Source organism: Cupressus sempervirens, chromosome 10 (assembly GCF_028749045.1).
Source record: "Cupressus sempervirens isolate cs-2001-9-10 chromosome 10, ASM2874904v1, whole genome shotgun sequence".
NCBI classification, from domain to species: Eukaryota; Viridiplantae; Streptophyta; class Pinopsida; order Cupressales; family Cupressaceae; genus Cupressus; species Cupressus sempervirens.
Genome location: NC_143127.1, coordinates 603,599,595 through 603,616,243, shown reverse-complemented (window position 1 = coordinate 603,616,243; position 16,649 = coordinate 603,599,595). Strand labels below are relative to the sequence as shown.

Genomic DNA, 16,649 nt, shown 5'->3' with positions numbered 1-16,649 from the left:
CCTCTGAATTCATGACTTACATTCTTAGGTGGTTCATCTTGCCTAGGTTTATCAACTAGCTCTGTTTTCTTAGGTTCATCATGTTTTGCTAACAAATCAAGTAATTCAATCTCTTTTGATACATTAGTAGATGTGCTTGATCCTAGCTTACTCAAATTAGATTCTTTAGGGGAATAAATAACTAGATCTAATTCTCTTCTGATTTCAACTTTCTTGGTTGATTTCTCTCCAATAAGATATCCAAGTCTTGTCTTATCATAAGAAGGTCTCTGGTGAAATATATGTTCATCAATCTTCTCACTACTGGAATAAAGTTTCTCTATCTATTGCTTAGCTTGTGTCAATTCTTCTTTCATAATGATATTGTAATTTTCTAATTTTGCATGCTTAATTTTGATAGTATCTAATTTAGATGTCACTTGACTTAACTAGGATCTAAGGTCTGTATTCTTGACTTAACTAGGATCTACAAACTTTTGTCCACAACTGAATATTGCTAATTACTTTATAACTTGCATATGAAAGTAAAACAACAATATTGAACAATAAATATAACCATGTACATAAAGAACTCATAAAACCATTATTTATTAACTAGGGAAACCCTGGCCAAGGGAACACCCTGGGGAGGATGATACCCACTAGATGATCCACTAAACAAAAGAATCATGTTAAGGATATTGACCCTATTAGGAGTCTATAAAGTACATACAGTGTCTCAAGTCCTTGTTAGAGGACTAGCCCTTGTTAGAAGCCTCAACCCTATTAGGAGTTGGTAGATCAAATACAATGTATGCAAGAAGATCCCACTTCCCTAAAATGCATTTATAAAATGAAGTTCTTCACAAGAATAGATGTACATACAATACTTTCTAGCTATTGTAGTTCACACTTACTTTGATCATACATCAGATCTTGCATCACGTAGTTTGCATATCATCTCATCAACTTCACATCAATCACAAATATCGCATAGATCACACATATGTTTCCCACTTATCTTCATAAGATAAGATCTTTACTTATACCTTGTATATTAGTAAATCTCTTCTTAGTTGGCCTTCATGTCTTCACACGCTTGATATAATATAAAATAATTTATAGAATAGCATCCACAAAGTTGGCTCATCAAGAATTAGTAATTATTTTGTTACCAAAATAATTCCTTAAGTCGTACAACTCAATTCTCTGTTATGCTATGTTCTACTCTATCAAATACTCGTACTGGCATTTCAATCATAACTCACGTCGCACTGTCCATACACATCTGTGCACTAGTACATGTGATCATGACACTGTCATAGAGCTTTTCTCAATTACGCATAAGCTAACTCTCAATGATTCATCCGTACACATCACATATGTTCTCTATGTTGTTACAAATTGTCTAACACTTAGACAATTTTCTAACTCTAAATGCGTAAATGAAATGTTGAATACATGTTTCCATAAATGACGACTCTCAAGATATCTATCTGCACACTCAATTCGAATAACAGTAGTTTGGGAAAAATCACATATATACATAAACTTAACTTGCATAATCAAATTTAACTCAAAACCTTTCAAATTCCATTTCAGTAATCTTTTTTTTCATTTCTGCACATGGATTAAATGTAACAAACTTGTATAATTGGATTAACCATTTAACATCCATAATCTCATTTCAATGAACTTATCTTTTGCAGTATTCATATAAAATATGTGTAATTCAAATACCATGATATAATCCATCGATTTCAATCTTAAACTTTTTAAACATAACTCATCAAATCATTCTGAATTTATTTTTGATCAATTTAGTATTATCAAAATGAACTATCTAAATGTGTATAACATAATCATCAAGGTATCATAAATAACATCATCATTAGGTAAAACACTGTATAGCATCAATAGCTTAAATCAATGTTTAAACAGTCAAATAATGTAGCAAGTCTCAAATCATTGGGTATCGAAATATGAGCGTATCAATTGATATCAATTTCCATTAAATCACCTAACTGTAAAACCTTAATTTGGTTCCATCATCATAATCATTTAAGTCCATTAAATGTTTATCACCTACGTATGCAGATGTATCCTAGAGAACACATGCAATGTTTATGGTTTAAACCATAATTTTGAACAACCAATAACTTATCCCAATACAGAAGTATGACCTCTTGTACATGATACCCTACAACCTTACACATCATACTGTACTTTTAATATTTAATATTAAGCTACCCTAAGGGCACTTCTAGTGAGTTGATAGTCTTTACCTTCAAATTTATAATGATTCTTAAAAGTGTAAGTATTAAATTATATTATCGTAACAACCATCAAAACATTATGCCTAAGATAGCTTAAATTTATCATAATGTCCTCAACATGGTTTCTAGCAAGAACTATAACAATTTCCCCTACCATCACCTTGTCATGCTGATATATCCAATCAAATCTCCTACATAGGATTTAATAGAGAAATTCATATTTAAAATAAGTACATGCAAGGAGGGGTCTTACAACATCTGGTTGAAAGCAAATGTAGCATAAAAATCTCACGCCCCACCCCCCAACCCCCCAAGATTGTGGAGAGACTATTCAAGCAAAGCATACAATTAATTTTGGACAAGTGGAGGCAATTACAAATCATACTCCATTTCAATATGGACACGATGATTTTGAATTTTGAATATTGGTGGGAAACAATCAATTATTTCAGACTTAATTAGGAGATGGGCAACACAAGCTAAATAGAGGTTGCTTGCATTCATTTGAACCTTTTGTACTTGCATTTTCAATTCAATTTTCATTTGTGTAGGTTTGTCATCATATTTTTTTTATTTTTTAGTCTATTAGGGAGCCCTACACCAATTGTTGACAAATAGAAGTTGGAATTAATGTATTTACAAGTCCAAAGAAATTTGGGAGAAAGTAATGAAGACATCCCATCAAGTTTAATTTGAGTTTTAAAATTGTCAATTGAGAGACCAATAACTACTCACTTGTATTTCTTTCTTTATTTGATATGTACTTTAGAATCACTTGCATAAAGTAGTTATTCTTATAAACATAAACATTTTTTAAAACTAATAAAATGACTTTATTTATACAAATAAATGAAAATCATCTCTTATTCATATTTTTAATTAACAACTAAGTATGTATTGAAGGTCAAATTAACACTATTGGACCCTAATAGTATCTTCCCCTATTAAATAACTAAAATGAGAACCAAAAAATAAAAGATCAGATAAAATAAGTTAAAAAGATTGAGAGAAATATATAGAATTACAAACAAATATAAAATTTGTTGTCCCCGTTGAGCCTATTGTAGAAATAATTTCCCATTCAGAGTTCCCAAACTTTGAAACTCAGATTAAAATTAAAGATATAAAATATAATGCACCAAATCAACCATTAAATCGAGCAGTGGATCAGGTGAAGTCAAATACAATCTGAAGGAAGCATTGAAGCTAGACGAGCATGATCCTCTCGACTGTTTTCGTGAACTCTAATAAAACCTTTGTGCAGAAATTCAACCCTAGCTGGGCGATAATCGAGGGAAATGGAGAAGCATTCTCACAACCTTTTCAGCCATTACAAGTTAGATTTTCTTTATACCCGCCATGAATTTGGTGAAAAGTGATAGTAAGCAGCAATGTCAGGACTCTGCAATCACAAAACAGTGGCTGCACTTGGTTCTCTCAAATCCACTTTAATGGCTAATGCCATAGCGAGGCCTGGCAACCACATTCAGTTGGCAGGTAATTACAATACTGATCAAAGCTGTGTGGGAAAGCTGAAAGCATTTTGTAAGCAGGGGTGGTTGAAAGAGGCTCTGGAAGTTTTGAATTTTATCAATGAACCGAATGATTCTGTGTATTCCTCTCTCTTGCAGGCCTGCATTCATAATAAGGCCCTGCCAGAGGCCAAACTAGTACATTCCCGTGTCATTATAACTGGGTTTAAGCCAGATGTTCATTTAGATACCAAACTTGTGATTATGTATACGAAGTTCCTCTGTCTGGAAGATGCCCGCCAAGTGTTTGAAAAAATGTCTGAGCCAAATGTTGTGACTTGGACTGCCTTGATGGGAGCTTATTCCAGAAATGCTCGGCCGTGGGATGCCTTGACACTGTTTCACCAAATGCAAAGATCGGGAATTTCTTCAGATCGATTCGTATTTCCGTGTATTCTTCCAGCCTGCGCTGCGTTGGAAGCCTTGCACTATGGCCAAGAGTTACAGGGATGTATTGTTAGAAATGGGTTTCAACATGATGTTTTTGTGGCCAGTGCGTTGGTTGATATGTATTTCAAGTGTGGCAGAACAGAGGATGCACGGAAAGTGTTTGACAAAATGCAAGAGCGGGATACTGTGTTGTGGAACACCTTGCTCTCAGGTTATGCTTATAATGGCCATATGCAGGAGGCAATGAGAATCTTTCACAGAATACCCAAACCAAATCTGTTCTCGTGGAACATAGTGGTCGATGGATTTGGAGAGAATGGACAGGTTGAAGAAGCTCTGAATTTGTTTCAGAAGATGCTGGAACGAGACGTGTTTTCGTGGAATGCGATGATTGCGGGACTTTTACGGAGTAATCTTGTTGACAAGGCCATGGAGTTGTTCAAGAGAATACCCCATCCAGACGTGGTTTCATGGAACCAAATGATTATAGGGTACACGCAGAGTGGGAGAGTTGAGGAAGCCATGAAACTGTTCGACGAAATGCCCGAAAAAGACTTGGTATCATGGAACACAATGATTTCAGGATATTTGCAGAATGGGCATGTTCAGAAAGCGCTTGATTTATTTCGACGAATGCCGAAACGATGTGTGGTCTCGTGGAATGCAATAGTTGCAGGGAATACACAGAATGGGAACTTCAGCGAAGCATTGCAACTCTTTCGAGAGATGCGAATGATGGGAATGAAACCAAATGGAGTGACATTTGTGAGCGTCCTTCCCGCATGTGCTAATTTGGCAGCTCTGGAACATGGGAAGGCTGTCCACGATGACGTAATTAAAAGTGGGTTTGAGTTCGACACTCTTGTTGGAAATTCCTTAGTAGACATGTATGCAAAATGTGGAAGCATAGAAGATGCAAAGATTGTGTTTGACAACATGCCTGTTTGGGATGTAGTCTCATGGAATGCAATCATTGTAGGGAAAGCTGTTCATGGGTTTGGGAAGGAAGCCTTGGTTCTCTTCGAAAAGATGAAATCTTTAAACATGAAACCAAATCATATCACATTCATTGGAGTTCTATCAGCTTGCTGCCATGCAGGGCTCGTGGATGAGGGCTGGAAGTACTTCAATTCTATGAACGAATACTATAATGTGACTCCTGCAATAGAACACTACTGTTGCATGGTTGATCTCCTTGGCCGTGTTGGTCATTTGTACGAGGCATACAACTTGATTACTAATATGCCAGTAAAGCCTAATGCTACCGTATGGGCATCTTTGCTGGCTTCTTGTAGAATTCGTTCCAATATAGAATTAGGAGAACGTGTGGCAGAATTCTTGTTTCAGTCAGATACTAAAAGTCCAGGGCATTATGTTCTTTTGTCCAACATTTATGCAGCGGCTGGCAGGTGGGATAATGTAGGAAAAGTGCGGAAACTGATGAAAGAAAGGGGTGTCACAAAGACACCGGGAAGCAGTTGGATTGAAGTGAATAATAAGATGTATGCTTTTATTGTTGGAGACAGATCACACCCACAAATAAAGGAAATTGTTGCGGAGCTGGAGAGATTGTCTGGGCAGATGAAGGAAACAGGTTATATAGCTGACACGGATTTTGCACTGCATGATGTTGAGGAGGAACAAAAGGAGCATATCCTTGGCTATCACAGCGAGAAGCTGGCTGTTGTATTTGGGCTAATCAACACCTCTCCCGTGAAACCTATCCGTGTCATAAAAAATCTTAGAGTGTGTGGTGATTGCCATTCAGCCATCAAGTTCATTTCCAAGATTGCTGGAAGAGAAATTATTCTGAGGGATAGCATTCGTTTCCATCATTTCACAAACGGGCAATGTTCCTGTGGTGATCATTGGTGAGCTAAGGAAACCAAGAAATTAAAAGAATCATATTCTCAGATCAAGTGTATATTTTGACTATCGGTTAACTATGGTTGTAGTTGCAGTCTGTCAGTTAACTATCGGTTTACATCGTGTTAACTGTGCCGTTGAATTTCCCGACAGTTAGATCACGCATTTAGGTGAACGACTTTCTTTCTCAGTCAGATTTGACTTTCAAATCATGGCGCTCTTTCATTGCTCTATTTTAGATCTAATTGTTAAAATTTGGTGGTTTAGAGCTAATGGTTGATTGGGTCAAGCTGAAGAAGATCAAGAGCTTTTTAGAGAAAACGTGCCACTTAGAGCAGCAATTTGAAGTCTGTCAACATTCTGGATGAACCGGTTGTGTTCTTACCCTGCAGAGACGGAAGTAATAACAGTCTTGCTTAACTTGCAGACATTGAAGCAGCTACTACAGAAACATCCCAATGCATGTCAAGGTAATAGTGTCCTAGTATTTTTTGCAAAGAAAACTTGTTGCTTAGCTCAAGAAAAAGGGGGAGAAATAGATTAACGAAGTCATGGCATTGACAAGTAATCCTAGCACACAAGGGACCAATATTGAATGACAAAAATTATATTATATGGGCCATTAAAATGAAGAGTTACTTGAAGAATTTGGATTGTTGGGAGGCTGTAGAAACTATGTATGAAAAACCCTGCGCATGAGAACTAGCTCAAACGACAAATGCACAAAAGAATGCAAATGTAGAGAGCAAAAGGAAAGATTCTAGAGCTTTATGGAACATACAAAATGGAGTTGAAAAATCCATCTTTCCCAAGATTGCAGCTGCAACTAGACATTTGCAACAATATATTAAAGAATAGAAAATGTAAAGAATGACAAGCTATACATTTTGAGAAAAAGGTTTGAAAGCTTGCAAGTGAAGGATACAAAGACTGTAGATCGGTTCATGTCTCAAGTCGTGGATCTAGTAAATCAGCTAAAAGCATATGGTGAAGATGTTACAGATAGAAAAGTTGTGGAGAAAATCCTTAGAAGTCTTCCACAGTCATGATACATTGGTGACTACAGTTGAAGAATGTAAAGATCTTTCTACGTAGTCCATTGAGGAGTGCACAGGTTCAATGTTGAACCATGAGTCTAGAATACAAAAGAGAAATGAACCTTTGGAGATTACTCTAAAAACACCAGCCACAATCAGAAGTGGTAAAGGAAGTAGAGGTTATTGGTGTTAACATTTTGTTCTCATCTGTAATTTACAGAGAACTCAACCAGTTACCATACATTGAGTCCAATAAGGAGAACTGTTATTTAGTTTAGATGCACTCCACTTTCTCAAGCATGATTGGTGATAATTGAAACTCTTCACCGCAATTTCAGTTTGTATAAATCATGCATAATGTAATCATTATTAATCAATGCGAAAGAGTGCAATGTAGTCAATAATTTTTCTATTGTGAGCAGCTTTTTTTTCCCTTGTTAAAAAATAAAATAAAGATAATAATAATAATTTTAACAGGAATGAACTTCAATCTCTCATTTATTGATTTTCAATATGCATAATAATGCATCCTTTGTACAAAATTGAATCACGACAAATAAAACATGCAAAATATATGCATGGTAAAACAAAACTTGAACAAAGAGTTACAACAAAATAAACACTGAAAATGTCACCGGTGGCTGAAATCGTTGCTCAAACATCCACAAATTACGAAGCAGAATAGAAGAATTCGATTAGTTAGAGTTAACTAAGACTAACAGAGGCAGAGGAAGAAGTTCTTTCCACTTTGATAGGAGACAAGGTGCTGAAAATCATGCAAGGCAACCCCTGTCACAGTCACAAAACCAAAAAGGAAGAGGAAGAAGCAACAGAGGAAGAGACATATTTGATAAATCTAACATATAATGTTATTGCTGCAAAGATATGGACATTGTGAGAGTGAGTGCAAGAAGAAACAAGCAAACCAGAATAGAGGAAGAGCTAATGTGTCCAATGTGGAAGAGAAAACTCAATCAATGTTTCTATCATGCTCAATAGCAGAAAAATAACATCAAGAAGACACATAGTTGTTGGACAGAAAAATTTGATTAGTTAGAGTTAACTAAGACTAACAGAGGCAGAGGAAGAAGGTCTTTCCACTTTGATAGGAGACATGGTGCTGAAAATCAAACAATGCAACCTTTGTCACAATCACAAAACCAAAGAGGAAGAGGAAGAAGCAACAGAGGAAGAGATATATTTGATAAATCTAACATGTAATGCTATTGCTGCAAAGATATGGACATTGTGAGAGTGAGTGCAAGAAGAAACAAGCAAACCAGAGTAGAGGAAGAGCTAATGTGTCCAATTTCTATCATGCTCAATAGCAGAAAAATAACACCAAAGAAGACACATGGTTGTTGGACAGAAAAATCTTTTCACTAGTTTTGATGAAACAATCAACACCAAGATAAAGTTAGGAGATGGTCACTTGGTCCATACTCTAGGAAGAGGTACTGCCACAGTTGTAAATAAGAAAAATGAAAAGAAAGATATCCATAATGTTTATTATGTTGAGAATTTGAAGCATAATCTATTGAGTGTAGGACAAATGAGTGATAATGGGTTTGAAGTTAATTTCAAAGGACCCACAAGTATTATCCTAGACAAACCCCCAAGTAAAATGGTTATAGCTAAAGTCCAAATGACAAGAAATAGATTATATCCCTTAAATTGGAGAAGTGTCAAACAACCTATTGGTTATGCCATCTTAGGTATGGCCATCTAACTTTTAATAATCTAGATATGTTACAAAAAAGGTCAATGGTCTTAGGTCTCTAGTAATAGATGTTCACCATAATCCTTGTGAGACTTGTATAATTGCCAAGCATAAGAGGAGTGTCTTTCCGAATGCTGCAACTTATAGAACCAAAGATATACTAGAGTTAGTGCTTATCGATCTTTGTGGACTCATGCAAAGAGAGTCTATTGGAGGGAGCTAATATTTCTTAACTTTTATTGATGATTGTAGTCAGATAATATGGGTCCATTTCATCAAGAACAAATCAGACACCTTTGAGAGATACAAACTGTTGATGTTTAATAGCTTCAGTCAAATAAACCTATTATATATGTGTTCTTTATATTTGAGATATAAGATTATTGTTATATGAGAAAAATTAATATAATATAACGTGCATATATATGATTAATTTTTTTTATTATATTAATTATCTGATAAATGAATAGACATGTCCTATGGAGGGACATGTCTATTCATGGTCTATTCTCTATATATAAATTTAAGAGAATGTTGCATTTGAAAGACACATACCTGGCAGTGCTTAGTACATCTGCAGCGATCCTCGAGAAACTTAATATGGTATCAAAGCCAAGTTAAAATTACTGAAGAGATTATTTTAAGAGGCACATTCCCATTGATAGGTTAATCTGCATTTAATCACAGAGCATTAGAAGCAGTGCAAAGCAAAGGGAAACTATAATCAATCAACTTTAATATCTTATCCTGGTCACTTGGTCAGCTTAGATTCATCATCTCTAAACCTTGAATACTTATAGGAATTCAAAGTCTAAAGTTACATATGTAAGGTTTGACAGAATTCCAAATTAATACAGGGGGACTCGCTTTGGGAGATCAACGTCTCACACAACTCTAGAATCCAGTAGAAGCCTTAGTCACAAGTAAATTCATTTTAAACGAATTTAACAATGGAGTAGATGAGATTAATGAATTACCGGACAAGGATTATTTCCGCAATCCCATTGACACAATTCATAACATTTTTTTTACCTTCAAACATTAGCATCAAAGAAATGTCTCCAGGTTGTATTTTCTTCCTATGTTATTTACGTGATTAATGTTGATGCCTCATCTATCAGGAAATATGTAATTGTGGTGTTTGGCATTAAATGCTTGTCAACTTGAAGTACAGAGATGCCATAAGTAAATACAATCAGACTCACAACCAGATTAGTTGCTCAAGATGCGATGACATCCCATCACCATCCTAACACGATTGACGTCTATCAGACATAGATGATTTCCTTATTATATTCAATATCCTATTAGAGATATTTGCAATGTGGAGAATAGAATCGCAGTTGATCAGTAAATCCATAACTTTCACTGTCATATATAATGAGTTGCATGGGGATGTTATCGAGCTACAGATAATAGAAGGTTTTTATTGAAACTGGTCAAAGAAAGTTTGTAGTAGTGTTATATCTAACATTGAGGTAGGAGATAAAAGGTTAATTCATCTATGAACCCATCAGATGAATTCACATAGACCCAGTCATCTTTATACGCAACATCCAACAAATAACAAAACGTAGAGAACCAGATTCGATGTTGTGCCACATAAATGATTCATGTTCAAATAATATGCTTGCAGAAAAGTCACAACCTCGTTGGCTATGAAGTGATGTTCTTAGCAAAATGGTTCACATGATAACACACAAAAAAATGTATTTATGAAGACTGACGCCACAATCAAATATGTTTTAACACAAATTATGTACGTCAGCTATCAAAGGCTTAACACTATGCCTGTTGGCTATAACTATATTCATCAGGATTTGTGTTCATGTTCGAAAAAAAACATGCAATGTGCAAGTTGCAGTACTTGAAAGTGTGACTCGTTCTCATGCTCAAACATATGAAAACTGGTGGGCAAGCAAGAAGGGAGTCATCGTTAGTGATGTCCACCGTGTCAAATCGACTCAAAAGAAGGTAACTCGTGTAGCATAAAGGTGGGACACATAGAAACATCAGGATATATATTAAATATGAATAATAATAAGTGGATGGTTCTATTGTTATAAGGTATTGGAGGTATAGTGTACTACCATATAAAGAAGGGTAAAGATGAGTTTAAGGTATGTCTTATTGATAATGATTTTTTAATATAATATGAATATTATGATCAGTAGTACATTTGGTAACTATATATATGAATGCACATGTGTAGAATATTGTGAATTTCTATTAAAAAATAGATAATTTATATAAATAATGTTTATTTAAGAAATCATTGATATTTTATGAGATCAATATAATATCTTGTTGGAAGGATGAAAGAAATTTAGTGTTATATGTATAATTATCACATCAGCGATAACGGGGAAAATCAAGGATGTTGATCTACAGATAAGTTTTTATTATTCTTGAGCATTTTATTTATCTAATCAACTATAGTATCTCACTCTTATTTCTATATGAGATATTTGCCTTGATCTTTTCTCTCTAAGTTTGGTCTTATAGGAAAAGGATGATTAATATATATTCAGAGGTTGTTTGCACTGGATTAGAGGCAACATTGGATGAAGAGCTTTGAAGATTAATATTCGGAGGGAGTTCGAAAGTCCATATATGTGACCATGATTTTAATGGGCCTACCCTCTCTGTACATCATGAGGAAGTGATGACTTTCAAATGATTTCACTTGTATTTGCAGAAGTTAATGTAATGTGACAATCTTCAACAACTTGTATTATGAGAACAAACAAATTGAGTATATGGTGAGTGTCTTGCATCTCAACATTTTGGAAGGCTATTACTCAAAGAGTATTTGGTGAATATCATTGATATTCTGGGAGGCCAATACTCTTGATATCAGATGTGATATCAAACCTTATTTTGAGTATTTGGTGAGTATCATAGATAGTTTGGGAGACCAATACTCTTGATATCATATGCAATATCAAACCTTATTTTTCAAGTGCTTGGTGAATAGCATTGATATTTTGGGAAACCAATACTCTTGATATCAGATGTGATATCAAAACCTTTTGAGTACTTGATGAATATCATGTGTTGATATTTTTGAAGAACAACACTCATGATATTGAATACGATATCAAATGGTGGAAATCTTCTGAGATGTCAAATGTGATATCTTTAAAATTGTTATTTGTAATATTACGTTAAGTAATATTTACTCTTATACGGTTATCCTTCTACACTAAGAGGGAGTGTTGATGTTTGATAGCTTCAGTCAGATAAACCTATTATATATATGTGTTCTTTATATTTGAGATATAAGGTTATTGTTATATGAGAAAAAATACTATAATATAACATACATGCATACACACACACACACACACACACACACACACACACACACACACACACACACACACACACACACACACACACACACACACACAGTGTGTGTGCATGTGTGTGTGTGTGTGTGCGTGTGTGCATGCATGCATGCATGCATACATACATACATACATACATACATACATACATATATATACATATACATATGTACATGTACACACACACACACACACATATATGATAAAATTTATTATTATATTAATTATCTGATTAATGAATAGACGTGTCCTATGAAGGGACATGTCTATTCATGGTCTATTTTTTATATATAAACCTAAGAGGATGTTGCATTTGGAAGACACATACCCAATATAGCAGTGCTTAGTACATCTACAATAATCCTCAAGAAACTTAACACAAATAATTTAAGGCAATGGTAGAAAAGCATAGTGGTAGAAAAATTGAAGTCTTAAGATATCATAGAGAAGGTGAATATGTTTGTAGGTTATAGCGATGTAACAAAAGTTTGCAAATCATATAACCTAATTACTAAGAAGACAATAGTGTCTAGAGATGTTAAGTTTCTTGAAGATAAATCATGGTATGAATAAGACAATGGAATAGCTCATAGTCAGCCTACTCCACATATTTTTGAACCGGTTGATGTTGAGCAACTAAGAGAAAGACTTCCTAGATTAGAGGCTCCAATAGCAACAGGAGAAAATCAAGGACAACAAGTTCATAGTCCTTCTAGTAGTGATTTAGACCCCACATTGGCATAACTAATGAACCAAAAGATGAGAACTATTAGAGAAATATATGAATAATAGGACAACAATGAACAAGTTTTGTTTTCTTAGATGTCTAGTCAATTTGTATGCTTTGAATAAGCAACTGGGAAGAAAGAGTGGGTAGAAGCCATGAATAATGAAATTTCAACCATAGAAAAAAATGACACATGGCAGTTATTAGACTTGTCACAAGATAAAATAAGAATAAAATTAAGTGGGTGTATAAAACAAATATTAATGAGAAAGGTCAAATTGAGAAGCACAAGGCAAGGCTAGTAGCCAAAGGTTGTGTATAGCATCCCAATATAGAATATGAAGAAAATTTTGCACCAATAGCAAGATTAGACATAATTAGAACTATATTTGCAATAGTAGCAAAACACCATTGGCTAGTCCGTCAATTAGATGTGAAAGTAGCTTTTCTAAATGGAATTTTAAATTAATAAGTATATGTTGATCAACCACCTAGATTTGAGATTAAAGGAAAATAACAAAAGTTATATAAGCTGAAAAAGGATACATGTTAAAATAAGCACTAGGGGCATGGTACAACAAAATAGATTTCTATCTACACAATAAAGGGTTTAAGTTTAGCAACAATGAGCCAGTATTTAATACAAAGACAAACTTACAAGGTGAGATCTTGATTGTATATATCAATTTTGATGATTTATTATACACCAATAACTTTCATCTTGAAGAATCCGTGCTTGATATTGAAAGAGAAATTAAAATGACCAATCTTGGTCACATGAAGTACTTTCTTGGTTTAGACACTAAACAATTGAAACATGTTATTTTCATTAGCCAAAAGAAGTATGCACAAGATATGTTGAGAAAATTTAGAATGAATGATTGCAAACTAGTTAGCATGCCTATTGTTCCAAGTACAAAATTGAGCAAAAATGATGAATGTGTAGCAATGACTTCCACTTTATACAAGCAACTAGTATGCAACCTAATGTACTTGACAACAACATGACCAAATATTATATTTCGTTCAACCTTCTCTCTAGATTCATGGGATCACCAAAGACATCACATTGGAAAAGTAGGGAAAATAATACTAAGACATTTTACGTGAACAATTCAACAGGGTATTTTGTATACAGGTTATGAAGACAGCCAACTAGTTGGATTTATAGATAGTGACTTTGTTGGAAGTGTAGATGACAAAAGGAGCATGTCATTTTATGCATTTTGTTTGGGTATAGGTATATTTTAATGGACATCCAAGAAGGAGTCAATCGTCACCATTTCATTAGCAGAGGCAGAGTACTTAGTAACCACTTCAGTAGCCTATCAAGCAGTATGGGTGAAGAGATTGATAAGTGATCTTGAAACAACGACAGACAAGCTAATGACAGTCTTTTATGACAACAACTTGACTATTATACTTTCTAGAAATCCAATCTTTCACCAAAAGAGAAAGCACATTGACACCCATTGTCATTTCATCAGAGAATTTTTTTAGCAATGGTGGAATCAATTTACAACTTTGTAAATCTAAAGATCAATTAGCAGACATATTTATTAAGCCTCTAGAAAAAGAAAATTTTGAATTTTAAAAACAACAATTAGGAACTATTAGTGTTGAATATATTGTAATGTAGATAGAGTCAAAATTAAGGGGGCGTGTTAAATGGAATTGTTGCCTCTATCAATTATAGTTGTTGACTATCGGTTAACTTTGTAGTTTGTCAATTAACTATTGATTTACATCATGTTAACCATACATTGAATTTTTCTGACAATTATCTCACACATTTAATATGTTAGGTGAATGAATTTCATTGCTCTATTTTAGATCTAATAGTTATTATATAAATGTGGATTCTAGATGAAGTTGTAGATTGAATATTTTTTGCCTCTAGTTTGTAGTTGTGATGTATTTTCCTCAATTCTAAAAATATTTTATATTAGGAATATCACACACTGTACAAATAATGGATTGTTTGTCTTTATGAAACCTAGTTTGCCTAGGCCACTATAGAGTTGTTATAAATGAGAATTTCAATTTATCTCAATTTTTATATCAACATTATTCCCTTCTTATCCTTACTCTTCATTGGTGTTCTGCCGCTATCCTCCTTAACATCTCCAAATTTAAACCTTTGATTAGGTGTCCCCTAGGCCTATTCCAACATCCCAATATAAAACTACATTTGCACTTCATTTACCTCATTTTTTTTTCTGTAAAGAATTTGTATTGCATAAAATGTAACTGAACAAACAATAAGCAATTAAAGCCTATTCTTACATATTCCTTCAAGACACAAATACGAAAAACATGGAGAAAACATGCAAATGTATTAAAATGAAATCAAGAAGCTTAACTTAACCTACTCAATACAACACATTCAAACCTCCCCAACATGAAGAAAAATTGATATTCTTGTTTTTGAGAGTATGTGGTTGCTCACAAATCCTACATCATAACAATGGACTAGATAGTGCTTATTGAAAAGAGGAGAGGCTCTTATTTATAGGAAAAGGGATGAAATGGATGGTTGAGATTCAAAATGAGATGAATAGATAGGATTCCTCGGGATCGATGAGGCACCCATGAGGTGGAGTACAAGTGGACTCCATATAGACTCCATGTGGATTATAGTTTTGGCCATTCAAGAGGGAAAGACGCTCACACATGTGTGAGAAACCTTTGATGTGATGGGTCAATGACATGTGTAAGAGGGTTAGAAGTTCAAGGTTTCTCACACGTGTGAGCCACCATTGAAAGTGATGGGTCAATGATAGGTGTAAGAGGGTTGGAAGCTCAAGGTGGCTCACACATGTGTGAGCAACATTGGTTCACATATGAAGGGGGAGAAATGTGTAAGTGTGTAAGAGTCACATGTGACATTAGACTAGGGTTCATTAATCCTTTAATTAGGATTTTGCTAATGATTAAGGATGTGATTAGGTGGGAGACTAAGATTAATTAGTGGGAAGTGGGTTGACCTAGGTTAAAAGGATGGGCTAGGTTAAGGAAGTCAAGTTAGGTGAGGGTTAAATTTAGTGTTGAGTTGTCATTTTGCACGATGCTTAACAACAGGAATCCTTTTGAACTCCTCTCTTGAAAAGCTAATCTAGGATCAACTCTAAGGTTTTGGGTGATCTTGTGACCAACTAGAATCCACTCAGTAGAAGATAAATGTGAGTGTTCATGAGGAGACCTTTGCTGGTTCTGACCAATTTCAAATAAAATGTTGAATCTGCTTCCTATCTCAAAAAGTAACCACAAAAAGAAATATATTTTTGTATTTTTTATTTATAATGAATGCAGTTTTAACTATGCAACTATATGAATTCCTAAATTAACCAAGTGTCTGTAAAAGAAAATAATAAAGATAGGGTAATAAGAAGTTTAAGCAAATGACTTGAAAAGAAAATCCCTAACGGACATAAGCTACAAAACAACACGTGTACGAGTTAAGCCTTTGAAAAGATCAATAGGTAACCAATAAAAATAGGAGCAGTGCTTCATTAATTCCACTGATACAATCATTGATGGGAATTTAGTAACTGTAAGATGTTTCACTTTTCATCATATTATAAGGCCACAAAAAGTGTGCTCATGCGAGACAAAAAGCTATTCAGGAATAATAACATGATCTCTTCTCCAACTCAGTACATTAGTAAAATTTGTAAACACATGACAAACACTAGAATTAAAAGATCGCTCAATCAAAATAACACAATAAAGCTATTGGCTCCATGAACATACATTCACAAAATATAACACA

General features: G+C 34.4%; 1 pseudogene across 1 annotated transcript; it reads left to right on the top strand.

Annotated features, from left to right (window-relative positions):
• The first annotated feature begins 3,271 nt into the window (after positions 1-3,271).
• Positions 3,272-7,492, top strand: LOC149535305 (putative pentatricopeptide repeat-containing protein At3g13770, mitochondrial pseudogene; annotated as a pseudogene). The gene is made up of 2 exons (XR_016357347.1): positions 3,272-6,213; positions 6,311-7,492. The product of XR_016357347.1 is annotated as a putative pentatricopeptide repeat-containing protein At3g13770, mitochondrial pseudogene (transcript).
• The last annotated feature ends 9,157 nt before the right edge of the window (positions 7,493-16,649 follow it).